Genomic DNA, 6,450 nt, shown 5'->3' on the forward strand with positions numbered 1-6,450 from the left:
GTATTCTTTGAACTTGGAGTAACAATAGCAGTGTGTATGAGATATACAACAGTATTGCCAGCCGATATTCCTCTACCATAGTATTGCTATTGTACATCTACTGTAAGAGGAACTGTCTCTGCATATTTCATTTAATCTGAAGCATGAGTAAATTCTTGAACTTTTGATGTAATTTTGTTCTCTTTATTTCGTCTCCTTGGCAAGATAAAATAATGTAAGGGTGGCAATAGATCTGCCCCCACAGGTCAAGCACGTCTGCTTAACCTGTCATCTGAGAAAGGCCACCTCACAAAGAGCTACAGGAAAATGATCTTGTCATTACCATGGTAACAGGCGGTTGGATACCAATCAGACTTGAGAGGGGGAGGAGGTATTCAAAGTGCTACATAAATCTGAAATTGCTGCGCAATTTTCTCTGGCAATTATCCCAAAAACAGAGAGAGGAGAAAGTAAGAAGGAAAAGGGGGGTAACTAACGCCTTGTCTACACTGTAAACGAGCAACGCAAAACAATACTAGGGCACTCCCATTCTAAGCAATTTTATTTTAATTATTAAATTACTTTTTGCAGTTACATAAAAAATGACCTACTGATTTAAATAATCTTTCCAGATGACGTCACGTCACGCGTGACCTTTCCGACGTGACGTAGGTCGTGAACGAGCATCGCAAACTGCAAGACGAGCGTTTGTGTTTCAAAAGTATATTTCGCTAGATAAGACCTTCTGAAGCTGTTTTGAAACGGCAAGTTGGACCTTTAACCCATTGGTATCCCTTGAAGTCCACTGTGGAGAAAAATCCTGAAATGTTTTCCTGAAAAGCCTGTTTCTTTTCGACTGAAAAATGAAAGACATGAACATATTGGATGACATGGGGGTGAGTGAGTGAATTATCAGGACATTCTAATTCTGGAGTTATCTAATCCTTTAAGGCCGTTCAAACCAGAATGATTAAAGAAAACTATAATGATAACTATAGTGTTAAAACCAGCTGACAATATTGTTTTACTTATTATATAAATGCACCCTGCAGTTTATGTTGTCAGTCACTTTAAATGATGGATTCTGATTGGCTGTCAATGTTTTTTAATCGTTCATCAGCTGGGACATAATTGCTCTGAAACCGATTCCAAGATATTGTTCCTCTCTGCCATTATCTTTATACTTATTGGTATATACATTATAGTTCAAAAATCATTCTAAATATAAAAGTATAGCAGTATCAGAACGCAAAAATGTACATAACAATGAACCCAAGCACTCAAATGCTACCCCAGCCCCCCACCCAAACAAAAAAAATTCTCCAAAAAAAAAAAAGAAAAAAAAAAGCCAATCCAAAAGATTAATTTGCAAACTGGATATTCAGCAGTTCTGTTCTAAATATGACTAAAATCCCAGACTGGATTGTTGCCAGTGGATGTCCATCTCCTTAGTCCATAACTGACACTGACATCCACCTTCTGCTATCAATTAATGCCTCACAATGAGACCCAAGAGAGACATAATCCACTAAAGATCATAGAGGGTCATTGATTATCACCTATGAGGGCGAGCCATGTTGACCTGGATTTAAACAATGGTTGACCCATCGTTTACTTGTAGTGCGGCGCTGCTCTATGATTCCCCAAGGAAGCAAAAGATGGTTCCCAGTGGACAGAGAATTCTTGAACATTCAGCATTAAAATTTCATCAGCTTGTCATGCGCTATTAAAATTATTATAATTTATAAATAAGTCATAATTTGTGGGCATCTCCTGAACATAGAAAGAAAACTCCTTTCAAACACATTTTTAGTTGTATTTTGTCTCCTAATAATGTCCAAGTGTATATGTGTGTGTGTGTAGGCCGAGTTAGCTATATATATATAGGCCTATGTCAATTTTGTCATTAACATTTCCCACATCTCACACCCAACATTTTGTGCTGGAAATGACAGTCTAAAATTTTTTTAGATAAAATAACTGACAACTTTTTCTTGTTAAAGCTAATTTTGAGGCTAGCATTTAATTTATCCAAATTAGAACAAAAATGTTTTCGGTTTTGTCAGAATTTGCAGCTTGATTCAAATATTAGCGATATTTTACGTTTTTTTAATCGTTTTTCAAGCCTGCTCTGCACCGACACCGTTGTTTACTCGATGATCACTTTCGAACGCTTGAAAAAACTTTATTAGCAGTACAATTGCTGACAGTGATTGAAATTGTCACAACTGAGAGCCAACCATAATTTGTGTTTCAATTTTCAGACAGACACCAAATTTTTGAAATGGTTTATGATGTGTGAACCAATTTTGTTTAGATGATTAAAAATTGAATTAAATGTTAAATTTAATCACTTTAAATCACTTTAAAAGAGTGAAATGAAAACATGGTAAAAAAAAGTTTCCAAGACAGTTTTAATGTGACCATAATATATCTAATAGAAACCAGTTTCTGAAGTCAAACACCCTTTTACAATTGTTCGCCGTGAATTCAGCATGCAAATATCATTTGAGACAAAAAATATTGAACAAACTAATCATCAAATTGCTACTTCTGACATTTTGCAGTTGTTTTCTGTCCCATGGATGGACGCAGTCTTTAACAGGCGTCGGAGCAGACGGCCCTGTGGCACTGGGGGAGGGGGTGCTGGTGTGGACGACAAACTCGCTGAAAGTTCTCAAGGAATCATTTCTATTTCACACTCCACTTGGCTGCTGATTTGAGATTGTGTGTTAGCATAACAAAGCCGCAGAGCCTGTGAACTTGGGGGACCTTTCAACCCCGCAGCTCTGCCGGTGAATAGGCTTTGGCTCTGCCAATGGAATCCCTCCCTGCCTCCCCTGTTCGTGGCTAAATTGTTAATCAGGGTAATTTAATATAGTTTTCAATATGCCTCATCTCTCTTTGGGAGGGCATTCACAGCTTCCCTCTCCGCCCCAACCGAAAAACAGCCCGTTCTTTCATGCGGCCCCAGACGGGCAGCTGCAGTCTGGCCTCCTCCCCGGGCTGAAGTGAGCCGGTATCATGCATTACTGCGGTGAAGTGGGGAGTGAGATGAGGTGGATGTGAATGTGGAAACCTCTTAGCCTTGTCTGACTCTGAGAACGGGGGAGAGACTCTCTAGTGGGGTTTTGAGACCGTGACGGAGTCTTTTGCACACAACCAGACAGCCCGTCCCACCCTCGGTCCATTGAGATGTCCAACTTTAAAGTTCTCTGGATATGTTAAGCCATAGTTTAGCTTCCTCGCAGCGCATGGGAAAATATGACAGGTTCTGTAGTTTTTGCTTTGATAAAATATACACTGGCCAATTTAACGGATCAGGTGCATTTTTAATCCAATTATAGCTAATACACACATTCATGTCTAAAAAAAAGCCATTTTTTGTTTATTTTAAATAGTGAATGAATGTTTATTTAAATCTGTTGCAATCACCCTAGTTTTAGTGCCTTTGTATCTTAATACATGTATCATGTTATTAAAAATACATTTTGTCCAAGAAATTCTAAAAGTGGAACTTATAAAATATACAATTTTACGATATATGGTAAGGTTACTGTGTGTGTGTGTGGTTCAGGTAAACCCTAAATTATGGGGACGCAATGTCCTCCTGTGTCCTTGTTGGGACATTTTTTGGTCCCCACATGGAAAACTGTTTATAAATCATGTGATGTTTTTAGAAAATGTAAAAATGCAGTAAGTTTCCTGTTATGTACCGGTTGGTTTAGTCGTAGGGTTAAGGGGAATATAAGATACTGTGTGTACAGTATAAAAATCATTATGTCTATGAAAAGTCACCATAAAACATGAAAACACATTACACACATTCAAATTCCCAGGACACTTAAAAAAACTCTCCCCCAAACTTGTTTCACATACTTTGCATGCTGGGTGGGCATGCTTACAGTATAAAAATTATCAGTCTATTTTGTCCTGTGACAATATTTTTTTTAAACCTTTTTAAACTGAAAGTGTGAATGTTCAGTGTCAACATAGAAGGGTTTCATGACCCATAACATATACAGTACATATAAGGGTCATGTGTGGAGAACGTTTAGGCCTATATATAAATAACTTTGCCTCACACACAAAAACTTTTAGAATTTTTAATGTCCCCCTATTATGCTATTTTAAAGGTTCCTAATTAAAAGGGTCCTACTTTTCTCATTATATACACTGCAGCATCAGCTCTTTTCTAAGTCTGAAAGGGTTTAAAAAAGAATCTGGTCTCTCTAAACCCCGCCTTTCACAGAGTCTGCTCGACTCTGATTGGTCAGCTGTCCCCGTCTGTTGTGATTGGTCTACTCTGTTCTGATTGGTCAGATGATTCAGTCTGTTGTGATTTGTCTACTCTGCTCTGATTGGTCAGATGGCTCAGTTTGTTGTGATTGGTCTACTCTGCTCTGATTGGTCAGATGACCCAGTCTGTTGTGATTGGTCTATTCTGCTCTGATTGGTCAGATGGCCCAGTCTGTTGTGATTGGTCTACCCTGCTCTGATTGGTCAGATGACCCAGTCTGTTGTGATTGGTCTATTCTGCTCTGATTGGTCAGATGGCCCAGTCTGTTGTGATTGGTCTACTCTGCTCTGATTGGTCAGATGACCCAGTCTGTTGTGATTGGTCTACTCTGCTCTGATTGGTCAGATGATCCAGTCTGTTGTAATTGGTCTATTCTGCTCTGATTGGTCAGATGGCCCAGTCTGTTGTGATTGATCTACTCTGTTCTGATTGGTCAGATGGCTCAGTCTGTTGTGATTGATACTCTGCTCTGATTGGACAGATGGCCCAGTCTGTTGTGATTTGTCTACTCTGCTCTGATTGGCCAGATGACCCAGGCTGTTGTGGTTGGTCTACTCTGCTCTGATTGGTCAGATGGCCCAGTCTGTTGTGATTGGTCTACTCTGCTCTGATTGGCCAGATGACCCAGGCTGTTGTGGTTGGTCTACTCTGCTCTGATTGGTCAGATGGCCCAGTCTGTTGTGATTGGTCTACTCTGCTCTGATTGGTCAGATGATCCAGTCTGTTGTGATTGATCTTCTCTGCTCTGATTGGTCAGATGGCCCAGTCTGTTGTGATTGGTCTACTCTGCTCTGATTGGTCAGATGGCCCAGTCTGTTGTGATTGGTCTACCCTGCTCTGATTGGTCAGATGACCCAGTCTGTTGTGCTTGGTCTATTCTGCTCTGATTGGTCAGATGACCCAGTCTGTTGTGATTGGTCTAACCTGCTCTGATTTGTCAGATGACTCAGTCTGTTGTGATGGGTCTACCACTTACTGTAAAGCACATCAGAAAGAAATGGTCATTACCATATTTGAATTTCAGCTCCGGATCTTCCTGACCGCTTGATACACAGTGATACAAACAGTAACAATGGCGTCAGTTTTACTGAGTCCTCATCCCCTGGAATTACATGTAGTGGATCTACTTTCCCAGCACTGAAAACAGTGTCGACAAGTTACAGCCTGAGCTACAACAGTGTTTGAGGGTCAAATTAGACATTGTGTACGGGCAGAGCTGAAGATCCCAGGCCGGCATTATGTAAATTTGTTACAAACCTTTTGTAGGTTAGTGCAGCAAGTAAGAGTGGAATCGCTGAGTACTCGTTTCAGGCTGTTCATAATCTGTTTCTTTTGAGAGAAAATAAGACTTTTATCATACACTTTCATCTTTGAAACTTTGCAGACATTTTACATTCACACACAGCTATGTTACACACTGCATGAAAGGTAATGTTTGAAAAAGCACAATAGGGGCACTTTAACCAGATAAACATGTTCAAAAACATAAATATTGCAATAGTGCAGAAAGACAAGACATGCGCAGAATTGTCCTGAGACAGCTCATGTGCTGCCCACTGCTGGCTTCACCAGTTTTAAGAGTTATAAACTAATTACTGGAAGTGCATGGTTAACATCTGCTGGTTATTTAAAAACAACTATTGGGCTTGTTTAGTGTTTAATGAGAATAAATAAAAGCTCCAATGGACAGGCACAGTCTTTACAAAGAGACATGCCGGTCCTCCTCACCTCAGGCTGTGGAGTAGATTGTGAATCACGCTAATTAATTTCAGTGGCACCTCGTCTAACAAGAGTCTCCTGAGAGGATGAGAGGAGGCTGTTAACATGAGGACCAGTGTCCACTCACTGACCAGATACTAGAGCGTGCGTGAGCACCCCTCAACTCAATGATGCATTGCTTAATAATTCATATCTTATGTTAATTATATAGGGCCTATTTTTGTCTTTTAGTTTTTAATGCCAGTATTTTTAATAGCTTTCACTGGTTTTCCAACATATTTTAGTCAGAAACAGAATGTAGATTCTTTTGTTTACTTTCTTTTTTTTTTTGCTGAACAAAATATTTTTTAAAGCTAAAAGGGACAGTTCACTTTGAAATTAATTTTTGATGTTTTAGCTTACCTCAAGGGCATCCAAGATGTAGGTGTCTTTGTTTCCGCTTTATTTTCAAT

At 39.4% G+C, this 6,450-nt stretch overlaps 1 long non-coding RNA gene across 1 annotated transcript in view; it reads left to right on the top strand.

The window, feature by feature from the left end:
- The first annotated feature begins 508 nt into the window (after positions 1-508).
- Positions 509-6,450, top strand: part of LOC148969464 (uncharacterized) — a 91,010-nt gene continuing 85,068 nt past the window's right edge. Inside the window, exon 1 of the long non-coding RNA XR_016149528.1 lies at positions 509-875. This is a non-coding gene — a long non-coding RNA (uncharacterized LOC148969464). The remainder of the gene's footprint in view (positions 876-6,450) is intronic.

The sequence above is a fragment of the Pimephales promelas genome, chromosome 23, assembly GCF_988280905.1.
Source record: "Pimephales promelas chromosome 23, fPimPro1.hap1.1, whole genome shotgun sequence".
Lineage (NCBI taxonomy): Eukaryota > Metazoa > Chordata > Actinopteri > Cypriniformes > Leuciscidae > Pimephales > Pimephales promelas.